Source organism: Vicugna pacos, unplaced genomic scaffold (genome assembly GCF_048564905.1).
Source record: "Vicugna pacos unplaced genomic scaffold, VicPac4 scaffold_17, whole genome shotgun sequence".
Taxonomy (NCBI): Eukaryota; Metazoa; Chordata; class Mammalia; order Artiodactyla; family Camelidae; genus Vicugna; species Vicugna pacos.
Genome location: NW_027328738.1, coordinates 3,028,513 through 3,046,928, shown reverse-complemented (window position 1 = coordinate 3,046,928; position 18,416 = coordinate 3,028,513). Strand labels below are relative to the sequence as shown.

Sequence of the window (18,416 nt, the reverse complement as noted above, 5' to 3'; positions counted from 1 at the left end):
GTGTCCTATTGATTTTATTATCTTGGATTTTTCATAGATTTTTCATTTTTGATCTGTTTTCATATGGATTTTTTTTAAATAATGGAATATTTCACTGTTAGTATAAAGAAATGTGACATTTTTTGTATATTAATCATGAATCATCCTACTTTGCTAAATGTCTTTAATAGTTTTAGTTGTTTTCATGTGGAGAATCTTTAGGGTTCTCTATATAGATTATCCTGTCATCTAAAATAATAACAGTATTACTTTATTCAATCCAACTTGAGTAACGTTTTTTCTTGTCCGATTGCTGTTGCTATGACTTCCCATACTGTGTTTAATAGAAATGGTGAGAGTGTGCATCCTTGTTTTATTCCTTAATTTGGCTTTCAGTTATTCACTTTTGCATATTATGTTGTCTGTGTGTCTGTAATTAATGACTTTAGTTATGTTGAGATATATTTCCTGAATCCTACTTTGGTAAGAAGTTTCTGTTTTTGTTGATTCTACTGTTCTTGTTGTTGTTGCTGCTGCTGTTTTAATGAATGAAAGTTGAAGTTTGTGAAATGTTCTTTATCGATTTATTGGGATGACCAAGTCATTTTCCCTTTTTCTTTTGTTAATGTGGTGTATCAAACTGATTGATTTCATGTAATTTCAACCTCTCTTATGACCCTGCAATGAATTAAAGTTGATCATGTTGTATGATTCATTTTAGGTATTGCTGGATTTAGTTTATTAATAATACTTTTTTGAATTTTTGCATCTATTTCAATCAAAGTTATTGGCTTGAAATTCTCTTTGCTTGTACTTTGTTTGTTGGCTTTGCTATCAGGGTAATGAAAGCTTCATAGAATTAATATGGGAGTTCCCTACATCTTCACTATTTTTGAATAGTTTGAAGAGTATAAGTCCTGCTTTGTATTTTTCTGCAATTCTCCACGGGAGCTGTTTAAATCTGCACCAATGTTTAATGTTTTTTTAAATGCAGATTCTATCTTTCTTCTAGTAAACAGTTTGTTCAAATTAATGTTTCTCCTTATCTCTGTCTATTTCTAGACATTTGTCTATTTCTTCTAAGTTTTCCAGTTTATTAGCATGTAATTGTGACAAAATGTTCCCTTTTTTGTATATCTGAGAGAACAATTGTTATTTCTTCACTTTTATTTCTGAATTTATTTCTTTGGAGCATCTCTCTTTTCTTCATGATGCACCTGGATAGAGGTTTTTTGATTTTGCTTATCTTAAAAAGAAAACAAAAAACAAAATCATTGGTTTTACTACTTTTTGAATAGTTGTTTTTGCTCTCTAATTTACATTAACACCTGTAATATTTAGGATCATGTTTTTTTCTTTTTTTAACTTTTTTAAATTGATTTTCAATCATTTTACAAAGTTGTCTCAAAGTCCATTTTAGAGCACACTTTTTTAGGTACAATTAACATATATACATTTTTTCTCCCATTTTTTCACCTGTGAGCTGCCGTTAACGTCTTTTATATATTTCCCTGTGCTATAGAGTACAATCCTGTTTATCTATTTTACAATTTTGACCTCCCAGCCTATCTCTTCCCACACCCCACCCCTTGGCAAACAACACTTTGTATTCTCTGCCTGCGAGTATATTTCTGTTTTCTATTTATGCATTTTTTGCTAAGTTTGGTTTTGTTTTTTGATTCCACACATGAGCCATCTCATATGGTATTTTTCTTTCTATTTCTGGCTTACTTCACTTAGACTGATTTTCTCCTGGACCATCCATGTTGCTGAAAATGGCATTATATTGTCAGTTTATAAGAATGACTACTATTCCATTGTATAAATATACCACCTCTTCTTTATCCAGTCAACTGTCGATGGACATTTAGGCTGTTTCCATGTCTTGGCTATTATAAATAGTGCTGGCTATGAGCATTGGAATGCAGGTGTCTTCCTGAAGTAGGGTTCCTTCTGGATTTATGCCCATGAGCGGGATTCTTGGGTCATATAGTAAGTCTATTCCAAAGCTTTTGAGGAATCTCCATCCTGTTTTCCACAGTGGCTTCACCAACCTGCATGGCCCCCAGCAGTGAAGGACGGTTCCCTTTATTCCACAGCCTCTCCAGCATTTGTCATTTGCGGATTTTTGAATGATGGCCATTCTGACTGGTGTGAGGTGATATCTAATTGCAGTTTTGATTGGCATTTCTCTGATCATCAGTGATATTGAGCATTTTCTGATGTTCCTTTTGATCATTTGTATGTCTTCCTTGGAGAATTGCTTGTTTATGTCTTCTGCCCAATTTTGGATTGGGTTGTTTATTTTTTCTTATTCAGTTGGATGAGCTGCTTATATACTCTGGAGATCAATCCTTTGACGGTTTCATATGCAAATTTTTTCCCATTCCGTAAGTTGTCTTGTTGTTTTACTTCCGGCGTCTTTACTGTGCAGAAGCTTGTAAGTTTCATTAGGTCTCATTTGTTTATTCTTGGTTTTAATTTTTATACAAGGAAATTTATGCAATATATATTTTCTATATATTGTAACATATTTCTATATATTGTAACATATTCTCTGCATATAGTGAGACTTTTACCTCTTCCTTTCCAATTTGCATCCACTTTACTTCTCTCTCTTGTTTGATTGCTGTGGCTAGGACTTCCAAGTCTATCTTGAGTAGGAGTCGTGATAGTGTGCATTCTTTTACTTTCCCAGATTTTAGTGAGAAGAATTTGACTTTCTCACCTTTGAGTACTATGCTGGCTGTAGGTTTGTTATCTATAGCTTTCATGATGTTGAGATATATTCCCTCTATGCCCACTTTGGTGAGAATTTTTATCATACGTGGGTGTTGAATTTTATCAAATGCTTTCCTGCATCTATTGAGATGATCATGTGGTTTTGGTTCCTTCTCTGGTTGATGTGCTGTATTACATTGATTGATTTGCATATGTTGAACCACCCCTGTGTCCCTGGCATGATCCCCACTTGGTCATGATGTATAATCTTTTTTCTGTGTTGTTGGATTCTATTTGCTACTATTTGGTGAGGATTTTGGTGTCTGTCTTCATCAATGATATTGGCATATGATACTCTTTTTTGGTAGTGTCTTTGCCTGGTTGTGGTATCAGGGTGATTGTGGTTTCATAGAATGACTTTGGGAATATTCCTTTCTTTTCAAACATCTGGAAGAGTTTGAGAAGGACTAGTATGAGTTCTTCTGTTATGTTTGGTAGAATTCCTCGGTGAATCCATCCAGTCATGGCTGCTATATTTAGGGAAGTTTTATATTGCTATTTTAATTTCATTTCTGGTGCTCTGCTTTTTCAAGGGGTCAGTTACGTCTTGATTCAGTCTTGGTGGACAGTATGATCACAGAAACTTGTCCAGCTATTGTAGGTAACACAGTTTGGTTTAATATATTTTCATACTATTCTCATATGATATTCTGTTTTTCTAAATTTTGTGGTAATTTCTGCATTCTCATTTCTTATTTGGTGATTTGTACTCTCTCTCTTTTCTTCTTTTTGACTTTGGCCACAGGTTTGTCGATTTTACTTACTTTTTGGAAAAACCAGCTTTTGAATTGGTTGATTTTTTTCCTGTGTTCTTTTTCATCTCTGTGTTATTTATTTCCTCCCCTATATTTATGATTTTCTTCCTTCCCCTGTCTTTTGGGTATTTTTGTTCTTCTATTTCTAGTTCATTCTGCTGGTGGGTTAAACTGTTTATTTGTGGTTGTTCTTTTTTGAGGAAGGCCTGTATCACAATAAACTCCCCTCTCAGCACTGCTTTCGCTGTGTCCCATAAATATTGTGTGGTTTTGCTTTCATTTTCTTTTGTCTCAAGGTACATTTTCATTTCACCTTTGATTTCTTCATTGACCCATTTGTTTATTAATAACATATTATTTAATCCCTATGTTTTCATTTTTCCCCTTTGTTTCTCTGTTGTTGATTTCTAGCTTCATGGCATTGTGGTCAGTAAAGATACTTGAGGTAATTTCTAACTTCTTAAAATTGCAGAGGTTTCTTTTATGCCCAAGTACATCATGAATCCTGGAAAATGTTCCACGTGCACTTGAAAAGAATGTATATCCTATTTTGTGGGGGGGTGCAATGCTCTGAAAATATTCACCAAGGGTTATATTTGTATTGTATTATATAAATTCTCAGTTGCCTAATTTATTTTCTGTCTCGATGATCTGTCTAGTTATGTTAATGCAGTGTTGAAATCTCCAAATATGAATCCCCCTTTATATCTGTTAGTAATTATTTTATGTACTTAGGTGCTCCTATATTTGGTGCATATGTATTAACGAGTGTGCTGTCTTCATATTGTATCACTCCTTTAATCATTATAAAATGTCCTTCTTTTTCTTTCTTTATGGCCTTTGTTTTAAAGACTATTTTGTCTGAAGTCAGTACTGCAACACCTGCTTTTTTGGTTTTTCCAATTATATGAAATGCCCTTTTTCCATTCTTTCACTATCAATCTATTTGTGTCCTTCTCTCTGATGTGGGTCTCTTGTATGCAGCATTTTAAAGGTTCTTGCTTTATCATCCAGCCGGCCACTCTATGACTTTCGACTGGAGCATTTAGTCAAATAACATTTACAATAATTGATGATAGGCTTGTGTTTATTGACAATTTGAACTTTCCTTTGCAGTTGATTTGGTATTTACTCTTTGTTCCTTTCATCTTCCTTTTATGGTTTGGTAAATTTGCTTTGTATTATCATGAATTTTTTTTTGTTTTAGTGACACCCTGATAAGTTTTTGTCTTCTAGTTACCCTTTTTTATAATTCCCTTAGACCATTAATATAACTGTTTTTATTAAATGGGTAGTAACATGATCTCAAACCCATCCTACCGAGAATAAACAATTTTAAAAGGAAAGACCAAAAAATAAATTCTCTATTTTCCTGTCTCCCTTTCCCACTCTCAATGATTTGTATGTGTTGTTTTAAAATTTTGTGTTTATTTTATTTGTAATTCATGAGTTATCACCTTTCCAGCTGTGAGTTTCAAATTTCTGTTGCATCCTGCTACTTTTCTTTTTAGAGAAGGCCTTTCAATAATTCTTTTAGCTTGGGTCTAGATTTGCTGAACTTTTGAACCTTTTTCAAGTCTTAGAAATTCTTTATGTCTCCTTCTACCAAAAAGGATAGCCTTGCTGGTTAAAGTATCCTAGGATATAACTTTTTTTTCATTCAGGACTTTGAATATATCTTGCCACTCCCTTCTGGCCTGTAGTATTTTTGTAGTGAAATCACCTGGGAGCCTAATGGGGATTCCCTTATAACTCACTCTTTGCTCTTCTCTTGCTGTCTTTAGGATCATTTTTTATCCATGACTCTGGCCATCTTAATTATATGTCTTGGTTTGGGTGTATTTGGGTTCTTCCTGTTTGGGACACTCTGATCTTCCAGTATTGGATATCTGATTCCTTCTTTAAGTTTGGGAAGTTCTCAGTCATGATTTCTACAAAAACCTTTGTAATCCCCTTTGATCTTCTTCCCCTTCTGGGACATTTATCATGCCAAATTTGGCATGCTTTCTATTTTCCCATAGGTCCCTTATGCTTTTTTCATTACTTTCTCATTGTTTCTCTTGTAGCTCTACTGTTTGGGTGCTTTCTATTGTCCTGTCTTCTCAGTCACTAATTCGTTCCTCTGCGTTATATAGTCAGCTTTGCTACGCCTTTAAATCATTCCTCATCTCAGTCAACAGGTTTACCTATTCTACTCGGTTCTTCTTTATAGCTTCCATTTCATTTTTGACATATTTATTATGTCTAAACACTATCTCTTTTATTTCTTTCAGTACTTAGATCACTCCATTTTTGAAATCTTCATCTAGTAGGTATCGATGTCTATTTCACTGATCATTCTTTCAGGGGATTTCTCTTGTTCTTTTAATTGGGAATGGTTTCTCTGCTTCTTCATCTTTCTACTACCTCTCTGGCACTGATTTTTATGAAGTATCAGTTATATACTGTGGTCCTAAAGGAGTATGTCTACCTAATGACAATGTAATAATACAACTTAGAAAACAGAAAAAAGAGAGAGAGAGATAAGGAATTTTAAAGATGGGAGAAATAAAGCTTTGAAGACATTGTATAATGAATAATATTAAAGCAATTTGAAGCAGAGTTTGAAAAGTAATAATAATAAAAATATTTTAAAAAATTTCAAAGGGATTAAAATGGTGGTATATATAATTGAATAAGAAGTAAAAATTAAGAGGATAATAGAAAATGGAACAGGTAAAAACAGATTAAAACAAGGGGGTGGTCTGTGTACTCCTGAGGACTGTGTACTTTTAATGTGAAATCTTTCTGTATTCATCCTGATTTGGAAGTTCATCTTGCTGTTTCCAGAGGCCCTCCATTGGAGCCCTCATCTGTGCTGCTCCCAGAGCATTTTGGCAAGCAGATCGCTTCTACACTAAACACTGGTTCAGATGCAGCTCTCTTTACTTTGGGCTGGCTTGTCACAATCAACAGGCACATGAAAATGGTCAACATCACAAACCATCAGAAAAATGCAAGTCCAAAACACAATGAGATTTTATGTCACTCCTGTCAGAATGACAATGATCAAACTGGTAACAAATATAAATATTGGTGAGGATGTAAGGAAAAGAACCTTGATCCATGGCTTGAGTGAATGTAAATTTGTACTGCCACTGTGGAAACACTGTAGAGTTTTATCCAAAAATTAAAAATGAAATATGATCCAACATTTCCATATCTGGATACTTATTCCAAGAGAATAAAAACACTAATCAGAAAAGATATATTCAACCCTATACTCACTGCCGCATTATTTACAATAGCGAGGACATAGAAGAAAACTAATTGCTCATCAAAAAATGATGGATAAAGAAAATGTCTGTTGAATATGACACAACACTGTAAAATGATTATGAATCAATAAAAATGTAAAAAAAAAAGAAAAGAAAATGTCTGTTAATAGTGTATATATCTAACCATCTGTTAACTAAAGATTTATCTATATTTGTATATCTATATATGCATACACTCTAAATATGTATATATATATGCTCACTGTATATATATATATGCACACACACACATAAAATTTTAATGGGTCATAACTCAGCTCTAAAATGTATAAGTTCTTGCCATTTGCAACAAATGGGTAGACCAAGAGTGTAATATGCTAAGTGAAACAAGTCAGATAGATAATGACAAATGCTGAATTATTTTACTCATATTTGGAATTTAAAACAAATTAACATAACAAAACATAAAACGAGTTATAGATACAGAAAGAAATAGGTTGTTCACAAGAAGGAGGGAAATGTGGTGAAGAAAAAGAAAGAGTTGAGGAAAACTAAGAGAGAAAATTTTCCAGTTGCAAATTAAATGAGTCAGGGACAAGAAAATTCCTGTACAGGGAATAGTCAATAACTATGAAATATCTTTAAATAGCAACATATAATAATTAGATTTATTGTGATCAGTTTGAAATGTATTAAAATTTGCAAACATTTTGTTATGTAAGAGAAACTAACACAGTGTTACACATTAAAGTACACTTCAAAAACAAACAAACATACTTATAGAAAAAAAGCAGATTTGTAGTTAACAGAGGCAGGGGTTGGGAAAGCAGAATTACATTAATGCATTCGAAAGATACATATCTCCAGCAGTTAAATAAACGTGTTCAAGGGATGCTACGTATTAACATGGTAAATACAATTAATACTGTTTTATGTTATATATGAATGTTGTTAAGAGAGCAGACACTAAGGATTCTCATCACAACCAAAAGACAAATTGTATTTCTTTAATACTGTATCTAAAGGAGATAATGTGTTCTCCCTAAATTTGCTATAATATTTACTTTATGATACATGTAACTCAAATATCTACCCTGTGAACCAAACCTTACACAATGTGTTATGTCAAATATATCTCAATAAAAGCAGAAGGAAAAATGGAAAAACAATGATCATTGTTTCCCATGTCATTTCTCATGATTGTTTTTGCAGCAAGTAATCTTGAGTCATGATAGACTTATCCTAGATAAAGATACTAATAAATAAGTGATTCTGATAAATTATACATAAAGATACTAATATAAATAGTGTTTTACCATGCATTAAACTTTCTTCATGTTAACAGCCCACTGCTTCTGTAGGCATCAAAATTTCACTCTGTGTATTCATCTGAGATTAGGGAATGGCTACAAATTTAACCATGGCTGCGTTTGCTGTGAGTGATAATGTTCACTGTCTCTGACCAAAGGTCTCATCTCCCCAACAACATCAGTAAGAAAGGAACATGCTAGGTTGCTAAAAATCTCAGCATGGTAAAATCTCAGAACTCCTACAATTCTTAACTGTTTTGCAATGGGAATGCAATACTGACAAAAAACTTGATTTTGGATAACAATATGGTGTTTTCTCATGGTTGCATTAGGGGATGTGAAGATAATCTCTGGGATCCACAAGAAACACCCTCGCTCAAGTGCTGGCAAAGAACTGTAAATGTTCTGCATTATCAGGACTGAGGACTGCTTTCAAAATAATGACTATGCTCACTGTATTCCAGGTAGTCCAACGAAAGAAAGGTTATTGGTATTTGTAGTTGAACGGGAATATATCAGCAGTTCAAACTCTATAAACTTGTCAACGGGTGTTCAAAGCCAAAATAAGTCATGTCAACAATGAGAATTAAAAGAAAAAATTCTTGGACATAAGCTTAAATTAAAAAGGAGACACAGTCCTGTAATGGGCTCTGGGGATTGGAGAATGTATATGCCTCAGTCCAATTCAAGGGTTTAGTGGCTTGGCCCTAGCATTAGCTCGGGATTCAATGAACAGTTAACAGTGTACTGGGAGAAATATAATCTACCTTTCCCTGATCGGAAGAGAATCTGGTGGCTCAATGAAACTCTTAATTCACAGACATTCTGAAAGGTACAAAGGAATGATTCACTGATGACTCAACTAAGACAAACTTAGTTACTGCTTAACAATCCATCTTCACACACACACAGAGTGGTAGACAGATTTGTAGTATTTAGTGGGAAGAATTCAGTGGGCAGAGCTCAGAGAATAGTTTTCAAAGCACCAGCCAACTTTTGTACTTTTGCCAATAGTCTAGATTTCTCAGGTAGAAAACTAGAGATGGACAAACAATAAACTTCTTTAGGATTTCTAATTTTGAAAGTAAACTGTAGCTTTTGACTAATCAGTGTAGAACCTTGTTATGATGATCACTATAAGACCCACTGTGTGATAAGAGAGTTTGAAACAAGCTGCTCAACCAGCCCATCTTAACCCCAGACTGCTAATTTAAGCAACAACATAGCCACCATTAGATTTGAGCTGACAAACATTAAAGCTTGATGTTTCTGTTATAGGAAAAACCACTGCTGTCCAGACACTGATCTCCTGCTGCAAGTGGGCTCTTTTCTTCTCTTGGTAAAGGTCATATTGGTGGGATGTTGCTAGAGCTTACCCTGGCCAATTTGACCATTCTCCAGATTTTCACAGTCTTTCTTCACAACTGGTGACACATTTTCAGGACTCAATGTTGTCATTCCAGTCTTATCAGCTGACACTGGCTGCATGATTGTGAGCAGAAGACTTAGGCTCCCTCTCCTTGCCTACACTTTTTCCAGAATTTCAGCTCATTTCAAATTCTGAAAATGCTTCACCTTTTATTTTAAATTAATGGGAAATAGACAAAGTCTTCCATGAATATATTATATTTCCTAATATCTGCAAAAATTTGGTATTCTTGCAGTTGCACAAATTTCTAATTCTACCACCCTCACCTCTTTTTAGTCCACACAGTTTAGATTGCAATTTAGTTACTGAATATGACCACCCCAACCAAGGGGCTAGTACCTTTTAGATAGTTCTTGTGTGAATGTTAGAAGGGGCACAAGTTATTCGGGGTGTATAAATCTACATTAAATGTTTGCAATGGCAGGGTCTCTTCTGGACAAAGCTCTGATTCTAAGAAGTCAATTAATTAGAAGGCAGTATAATTATTAGAATGGGGAAGAATATCAGCTATTTTGAGGTGGATGGATGATGAAGTGACAGGAAAAAATCCAGCAAATGAGAATGGAATGCTTTATGCCTCTGGAGGCATGAATTAAGAAGAAAATAATACTTTGTCTTCTGTACCTACCTCCAATTACTGTGTTGAGTGACTAGTCCTTGGGCTACGAAAAGAGCAAGATTGTGGTGAAGAGTAAAGACCATAACGAAACAGTTTGAAAACCATGAGAGTTTTATTGTTTCAGGAAAGTAGATTTTGCTTAAAGTAAACATGTACTTTTCATTCACTAAATACTAAAATGCATCCTGTGGCATGTGCTGTGCTTACAGTGCTGGTATGCAAGTTAGACAAGGAAAGGGGGATAGACAGAAAATATCTGGAGGAGGTGATTTCTGTGCTGAGACTGGAAAAATCTAAATAGGTAAAAGGAGGATATCCTTTGCCCAAGGATGAGCTTGAGTAAAAGTTCTGAGGTTGGATTTAATATGGTTGATAAGCATTTGCCTGGATGTATCTCCAGAAACAGTGAAACATAAGGATATGTCAAATTAGTCAGATGCCAGATGTATAATGAAATGACTAAACTCTGTTGAGTTTGTGGGCTTAGAGTTGGAAAGGCATTATGTGCCACCCTGAGGATGTAAGCATGTCTTTGGCTGGAACAAAAAAGAAACATAAAATATTCACTTGAAAATATAGTGTAGACTCTTGAGGGGAGGAAAAGAAACCACCAATTTGAATGCTTTGAAAACAGCACAAAGAAGACAATAGATAAAATTACTTCTTAAGTTCTACCACATTCTGAATGTGCCATCTGAGAATACATCATGTGACTTTTATGATACCAGATATGACATAATAGAGACCATGATTCCTGGGCCGGTTCCTGCATTTATATCCTGTTCCAACATATCCTAACTAAACACATTTAATACTTTCCAGGATGAACCAGAAACAACTTAGTAATTTTCCCTCTCTCCATGTTTTGGTCTTTTTACAAATTCTTCCATTTTCCTCTTTTCCTTACAGAAATTATTTAAATTTACACCCATATTGTTCCATCGAATGATCATATCAATCAAATATCTCTTTTTTTCTTTAAATGGTAACTTAGTCTCCCGTTTAACTCATTAATCCATTTTTTTTAAAAAAAGGATAATAAATGTACACAACTATGTTTATTTTTCAAATAAGAAAATTGCAGATATTAGTCGACATTTGCCAACATCAATTTTAATCTTTGTTATCCTGCATAATCTGGTAGTCCTCTGATAGATCAGTTGTAATTAGGATGACATTCATAACCTGAAGATGTCTGATGAGTTGGCCTTGAAAGAGATGTAGCTGATGTATCAGCTATCAATGGCACTAGAAACCGTGGTGTTCTCCCTTGTTGAAATTTAGAAAAACGACCTTCATTGGCAGATATGTTGTGATATCTTTTTGGAAAAGTACAAGGCTCCACAATCAGTCCAAAATAATTGCTCTGTATGGGAGAAAAGATGCTGTACTTAGAGTAGAATTTGTAGTTGTAATGAAATTCAAAACACGGCCATTTGCTTCAGTGTAGCTGCTTTGAGAGTGCTCATAGACAGTGGTCAAGTGATTGAAAATAGCACTTTGATCCACTGCAATTTGTTCTGGTGGTCTAACTGACATTGATGATAGAGGAGAAAAATCACCTTGATTGGGGTAGTTGTATCACCAATTATGTGGCTAGTAGAGGGCTTCCTTATTAGAGCCATGTTTAAATTTGGAGAAGGTAAAAATGCACTTTCTCCACTAGTGTCATACACAAAATCAGAATTATGTTTACCAACATTACCTCCTCCTTTAAAGAGCTTCTTGTTGAAATCTTGAGACGATGAAGATACCAGAGAGGCATTTTTAATCCCAATTCTTCAATTCTCACTAAAAGCTTGTGACAGGCTCTTTTAAAATTTGGATTATGGTAGAACTGCAGCTACAACAAAAAAAGAAAGATTTTTAATAATATATTAGAACAAAATACAACACTACAATAAGCCTAACCTATAAAACCTCAGATTTCACGTTTACAATGCAAAGATAATATCATCAAAATATGAACATTGCTGACGATATTTTGAAGTTCCTTGTTTGGAAAATACACATTTAAATAGTACAGTCATCAAATTTAAGACGTTAGCATTTGCAGTAACGGAGAATGCCACTTTTTAAAAGCAGCTTTAATAGCTTTATTTAGATTTCTGATAAGATTCATAGTTGCAAGCAAAGTTTCTCATAATCTTGAATAGTTAATGCACTGTCATCATTTTTAGAAAAATAAGGATTTTAACCTTTGTAGTTTTATACAATTTTCAAAATCAAGCTTTACATTTATATTGCCATTGATTGATGTACAAAATAAAATTTTATGCATAAGTTACCAAATCGGAACTAAAATTTCTGAATACCTTGCTTAAAACAGAGACTTCTTTTCCTTGTGCCAGAAAGTCAGCTAGATAAGCAGATCTTTGAAAATTCTGTGTCACTTTACTAAACCCATAAAGGTTAAGCCGTCTAACTAAACTTTTCATACTTCCAGTTTCAAATATTCTGAAAGGGGCCTTTCTTTTCAAAACTTACTTCTTAAAGACATCTTCATCAATCACTATGGAAGTTACATTATCATCCCACCAGATGGATTTAAATTGGTCACTCCCAGCCATTTTCCAGAGTTTTCTTGGGAATGTCAGAGGACAAAAATCATTATCTTCATTTGGTTCCGAGACACAATGTGTGTAACATGGCCTTTTTATCAAGGATTCTTCAGACAAAGTCTGAAAAGCATTTTCTTCAATCACAGACCACAAGTCCAAGTGCACAGAGAATGTTTGATCACACAATAGAGATCTACCAGAGTTTCCTGAACCCAGTTGGTCCAACTTAAGGAGACACATCTTGAATTTCTGAAGAAATATGCTCCATCTCAAAAAATTTTTCTACAGCTTCATTTCTAATCTGCATGATTTTGAGCACTGCAGCTTCAAATGCTGCTTTAGCAGGCCTGCAAGTTAAACTGTTAGGCCATCAAAGTGGTTCTCAACCTGAGAGGCTGTGACATCACAAAATGGCAGGTCTTCTAGCAACTCAAGTGGAACATTCAGCCAGTGTTTCCTTCTCATTCATCCAGTTAAAATGAAACATATAGGATGTTTAATTTTATAGTGTGATGTGGAAATAATTTCCCCACAAAATCTTTTTAAATAATTTAATTTGGGGTCTATGAAATGAAACCAATCTCCTTCCTTTTGTACACAAATTTACACCAGATTGGTGAACAGAGTATAAATATGAAAAAAATAAGTAAAATAATTTTAAAGTTTTGGTATTTAACTTGAAATTTGTCTAAAACCTGTGCAGAAAAGGTATAACTATTTTATTATCATTTGTAATTGAAGTGAAACAAAATTTGATTTGGAAACGGAAGTATTTATTTATCTGTGTACTTTACAATAAGTAACTCTATATTTGAAACTTCAGCAGAAAAAATATCAATTTATTTGTTATGTTTATAAATAAATGGTAAATATATATGAATTAAAATTAGATTAAAATAATCAATCAAATTTAAGAAATCCCAAAGGGGAGAATTTTTGTTTTAATTTGTAATTCAGCGCTATAACTAAAACAAATGAAATTTAATATTCTACTTTAAAATAACACAAGAGAAAATCTTACGGTACCTTACAAATGTTTATTTTTACCATTCTTTCACTCAGAGGTTTTTCAGTCCCTAGAAGGAATAAATTTTCCTTTCATTTTTATAATCCATATATTTGTTGCTTCTGTTAAGTGTTTGAAAATGTCTTTGATAAATACAGTTATGCACAAAGTCCTGGTTTCTATAAGCAGTGACTCCATTAAGGGGCAAACAATCAAAAAACAAGGAAATAACAGTATATGTGGGTTGGGGTGCAAAAGAACTGGTAATGCATTTTAGGAAGCAATATGTTTCCCATTCCTGAAACATTTGTCATTGTTAGTATAATACGGCATTTTAAGGCATCTCTTTTGTGCACTAAATGTAAATAATAGCTATGAGCTGTATCAGTAAACTGTAGTAAATCCAGTTCTACCAAAAGTTATACTTTTTTTAGAAATAAATTCCATTAAACATAAGCCAAATTCAAAACGAGGGAAAACTTTTTAAATAAATAAATATACACTAAAGCTACAATGTAAATTTTTCCTTCTGTATGTGTATATTCCATTATAAATAAATTTTAGCAACCAGAATTCATTACATTTTATAAGTATTATAAACTACAGTTAACTGTGATTTATTCCAGACCCATAAATATTATTTTACATACACAAATCAAAAAGTGTGATACCATCCCTTACAAAACAGAGAATTCAAAAGTAACAATCTCAAAAAATGTAAGAAAATTATTGACAGAACTGATCTTAACTTTTGTATACAATAAATTCTTAACAAATTCTCTCTGGATAGAATATAACTAAAAATAATAAAAGCCATATATGAAACACCCATGACTAACATCAAGTTCAATGTGAACATACAGGAAGGTTTTCCTCTGGTCCAGTACTACAGAAAAGTAGCTCATTCTCACAAGTCCTAAATTACACTACTAGAAGTCCTAGCCAGAAAAACTAGTCAAGAAAAAAGATAAAAGGCATCCAACTTGTAAACAGGTAGTACAAATTTTACAGATGACATAATTATACATAGATGGAAAATACCATATACTCCTCCAGTGACTGTTAGAAATAGTCAAAAAACTTAGTAAACTTGCAGAATACAAAATCAATATACAAATATATGTTGCATTTTTATATGCTAACAACAAATTATCAGAAAGAGAAGTGAGGAAAATAATTGTGTGTATATTTATACCAAAAAGAATAAAAAAGGAATAAAATTGATAAGTGAAATAAAAGGTCTAAACATAGATCTATATATTACACGTGCAAGAAAAATAAGTAAACAAAATAAATAAAAGATATTCTGTGCTCATAGATTGTATACAATGTAAGGAAATACTCTAATCTATCTTTCACATGTTCAATCTCCCCTGCACTACGTATTCAGGAGAATGTCTATTCTTCATTTTATGCTCTTGCTTTTTCATGTATTTTTTCATGGGTTAATTGGTCATAGGTGTGAGGGATTATATCTGGTTGCTCTATTCTCTTCTATTGATGGGTGTCTGTTTTTGATCCAGTATCTTGTTTTTTAAATTACTAAAGCTTTAGAGGACACTTTAACATCAGAGTATTTTACACTATTAGATTTAATACACTTTTTAAAAATTATTTTGTCAATTCATGATCTTTGTGGTTACATATAAATTTTGAAATTATTTCTTCTATTAAATGGAAAAATCTCATGAGTATTTTGAAATGAATCACACTAAATGTAGATTGCTTTGTGTTGTATGTTTGTTTCAACCACATAGTTTCACATCATTAACATTAGACATCTTTTCATTTCTTTGGATCAGATTTAATTTCTTTCATCAATGTTTTCTATTTTTTAATGTATAGGTTTTCATCTTATTTGTTACCTTGATTTTAGGTATTCTTTACATATATATATATAATTATATACATTATATTTGTAAACACATTTCCTACACAAATACAACAGCCAGAAAGCAGTGGCAAGACATATTCAAAGTCCTGAATGAAAGGAAGCTGTAATCTAAAGTAATTCATCAAGCAAGGCTATACTTTAGAATAGAATGAGAGATAAATAACTTTCATAAAAGTAAATACTAAAAGAAATTAGCAACAGAAAAAGAAAAATGAAAGATCTACCCTAAAGAAAAGAAGCAGGATGCTATAGAAAGGAGAAAGGCATAATTAGAAAGTCAAAAGCTACAATGACATACAATAGAATATACATGATATTTTAAAACTGGACATCAAAATTTCTAAGGTACAGAGTGTGAAACAGGACAATTCAGATTATTTTCTTCTTGTTTCTCTTCTCTGTAGGAGGGGTTAGAATTTGTATTCCTATCAGTCAAAATAAATATATATAGTAAAGGGTCAATATACATATAAAACAGAATAACCATAAGTCAAAAACTTACAATGAAGTCAAAAAGCCAAAAAGAAACCAAGATTATAAAAGAAAACTAATCAAGCCACAAAAAGAAAATGAAATGAACAAAAAGTAAATACAAAATCATCTGGGAAATGAAGATCAAAATGGAAATAAACAACAGTGTATCAATAATTATCACAATTGTTAATAGACTACGTGCTTCAATCAAAAGATATATATTGTCAGATGGGATAATATAACAAAACCCTACATTATGAAGCATACAAGAGACCCACTTTAGTAAGAGGAACACACATCAATTGACACTCAGAAGATGGAAAAATATATACCATGCAAATGGACATGACAAGAAAGCAAGACTATCAGTACTGACTTCACACAAAATAGACTTTACAAGAAAGGCCATAGAGAAAGATAAACAAGGACATGATATAATTATTAAAGGAGCAATACAAAATGAAGGTATTATACTCATTAATATATATGCACTCAATGTAGGAGCAACTAAATACGTAAAGCAAATACTAATAAATAAAAAGGGAGAAATTGGAGGGAACACAATCACAGTAGGAGACTATAACTCCCCATTACCATAACTAGACTGGTATTTCAGACAGAAAATTAATAAGGGAACAAAGATACTAAAAGTTACGATGAAATAATTGGTGTTGGTTGATATTTTCAAAACAATAATTCTCCCCAAAGCAGAATATACATTCTTTTCCAGTGCACATGGAACATTTTCTAGGAAAGATTATGTACTCATGCACAGAAGAAGCCTCAACAAATTTAAGAAGATAAAATTATTTCAAGCATCTTTTCTGAGTATAAAACCATGAAAGTAGAAATGAATCATAGAAAAACAGGGACAAAAAATGACACCATGTAGATTAAACAACATGGTACCAAAACAAGTATGGGAGGTGAAGAATTAATATAAGAAATTAAAAATATTGAGAAATATTACAAAACCCTATGTAAAATATATTGTATACAGATAAAGCATGCTTAAGAGGAAAGTTCATAGTGACAATGCCCTCCTTAAAGAAGAAGAGCAATTTCAGATAAATAATCAAACGTTCTATGTACACTAATCATGAAAAGAAGAGCAAACAAAACCAAAAGTCAGCAGAAAGAAGGAAATAATCAAGATCAAGTAAGAAAGAATTGAATTAGACTTTAAAATATAGAAAAAATCAAACATTTTTTAAATAGTAAACAAAATTGACAAAACTCTGGACAGACTCATCAACAAGAATAGAGAGAGAACACAAATAACATAAGAAATGACAATGTAGAAACTACAAAAAGTACAACAAATTTGCAAAATATCATAAGGGACTACCATGAGCAACTATATGGAAACAAACTGGAAAACCAGGAAGAAATGCAGAAGTTTCTGGAAACATTCAGCCCACCATTTTTGCATTAAGAAAATATTGACCATTTGAACACACAGATCACCAGAAATGGAATATAATTATTAATAAAATAAAAAATCTCTGCAAACAAAATTCAGACCCCAATAGCTTCACTGGGAAATTTGACCAAACATTCAAAGAAAAATCCATACCACTCCTCCTCAAACTTTTCCAAAAGCTTGATATGGAGAGAGTACTCCCAATCTCACACCATAAGGCCAACATCAACCTGACACCAAAACCTGACAAAGACACTACCCCAAAAGACAACAATAGGCCAATATCATTGATAAAAATAGATGTAAAATTATTTAAGAAATTATTAACAAACAGAATCCAACAGTATGTAAAAAAACATTATAAACCATGGCCAAGTTAGGTTCATACTAGGAACACAAGGATGGTTGAACATATGCAAATCAATCAGTCAATTGTGATACACCATATCAACAAAAGAGAGGGCAAAAAACCACATGATCATCTCAGTAGATACAGAAAAAGCATTTGAAAATATTTAACACTTATTTGCAATAAAAGTTCTTACCACAGTGGGCATAGAGGGACCAAATCTCAACATAATGGAAGCTATTTATGACCAACATATAGCCAACAAAATACTCAATGGTGAAACCCTGAAAACCTTCCCACAAAACCTGAGACAAGACAAGGTTGCCCATTCTCATAATTTCAATTCAATATAGTCTCGGAAGTCCTAGCCACAATGATCAGGCAAGAAAAAGAAATAAAATGATTCAGACTAGAAAAGAAGAGGTAAAATTTTTATGATATGCAGACATGACAGTATATAGAGAAACTGTAAAAGCTTCACAAAAAATACTTGGGTTAAAAAAGGAACTGGGCAATGTACCCAGTGTAATGTACAAAAACCAATTACATTTCTTTACACTACCATTGAATCAACAGGAA

At 32.9% G+C, this 18,416-nt stretch overlaps 1 long non-coding RNA gene across 1 annotated transcript; it reads right to left on the bottom strand.

Moving 5' to 3' along the window:
- Positions 1–11,223: 11,223 nt before the first annotated feature.
- Positions 11,224–11,913, bottom strand: LOC140692763 (uncharacterized). The gene is made up of 2 exons (XR_012068330.1): positions 11,836–11,913; positions 11,224–11,496 (listed from the first exon to the last, which is right to left on the bottom strand). It is a non-coding gene; the product is annotated as an uncharacterized lncRNA (long non-coding RNA).
- Between the last annotated feature and the right edge of the window lie 6,503 nt (positions 11,914–18,416).